Genomic DNA, 839 nt, shown 5'->3' with positions numbered 1-839 from the left:
GTCCACCTAGGTACAGCCACCCACCACCCAAGTTATGTTTACCTAGATACAGCCACCCACCACCCTAGCCTTGTCCACCTAGGTACAGCCACCCATCACCCTAGTTGTGTCCACCTAGGTACAGCCACCCACCACCCCAGCTATGTTCACCTAGGTACAGCCACCCACCACCCCAGCTATGTTCACCTAGGTACAGCCACCCATCACCCTAGTTGTGTCCACCTAGGTACAGCCACCCACCACCCTAGCCTTGTCCACCTAGGTACAGCCACTAATCACCCTAGTTGTGTCCACCTAATTTTTCCAACTAGGTATGCCTGCCCTTCCCAGAGTCATAGAGGACTCACTCTGCAAAGTCATAGGGGACCCAAAGATTTAGAGCTAAAATAACCCAAAACCCTAACTTTGTGTACCTAGGTATAACCACCCACTACCCTAGAGGTGTCCACCTAGGTATAGTCACCCATGACCCAAGTTTTGTCCACCTACATACACCCACCTACCACTCTAGCTTTGTCTACCTAGGTATAGCCACCCACCACCCAAGCTTTGTCCATGTAGATATTCCTATAGTCATAGAGTGTCAGAGAGTGCCATATCTATAGTCATGTCAGAGTCATAGAGGACCAATAGACAAAGAGCTGAACTACCCCCCAACTCTAGTTTTGCCCACCTAGGTATGCCAACCCACAACGCCGGGTACATTCCTGAATAAAGGGTTCATTTTTGGGGGGTGGGATTGGTAAGGGTTAAGTACTATTAAAGTTTATTGTTAACACTCGGTGACAGGTGAACATAGTAGGTGCACACATACAAAAACAAACTCATATGCTTTGATT

The sequence above is a fragment of the Pyxicephalus adspersus genome, chromosome 2 (assembly GCF_032062135.1).
Source record: "Pyxicephalus adspersus chromosome 2, UCB_Pads_2.0, whole genome shotgun sequence".
NCBI lineage: Eukaryota > Metazoa > Chordata > Amphibia > Anura > Pyxicephalidae > Pyxicephalus > Pyxicephalus adspersus.
The sequence above is the reverse complement of the archived record's forward strand: the minus strand, read 5'-3'. Positions refer to the sequence as shown.